The sequence below is a fragment of the Triticum aestivum genome, chromosome 7B, assembly GCF_018294505.1.
Source record: "Triticum aestivum cultivar Chinese Spring chromosome 7B, IWGSC CS RefSeq v2.1, whole genome shotgun sequence".
In the NCBI taxonomy this organism is placed as follows: Eukaryota; Viridiplantae; Streptophyta; class Magnoliopsida; order Poales; family Poaceae; genus Triticum; species Triticum aestivum.
In genome coordinates, this window is record NC_057813.1 from 459,205,037 (window position 1) to 459,205,419 (window position 383).

Below are 383 nucleotides of genomic sequence, written 5' to 3' on the forward strand. Positions count from 1 at the left end.
GGTGGGTCTAGGGTTTGGGTGGGCTGCGGGGTCGGCTCCCCCGGCTTATAAGGCCGGCCGGGCCTAGAGTCCCAGGCGGACACGGCCCGGTAGGTCGGTTAGCTTTTTTTTTAAACATTACACGCAGAAAAACAAATAAAAGAAATACTAAACGGATTCCAAAAATCCCGAAATAAATTTTCCCCGACTTCTAAAACCAAGCCGGACAAGATGAACATTTATTTGGGGCCTAAATGCAATTTTGAAAAAGGCGCATTTTTCCTAAATTCAAATAAAATAGCAATAAACTCCAAAATAAAATCTTATTTGATTTTTTATCAAATCCTCAATATTTCTTTATTTTGGGAAAGTCATTTTATTCCCTATCTCATACTTTTATAATG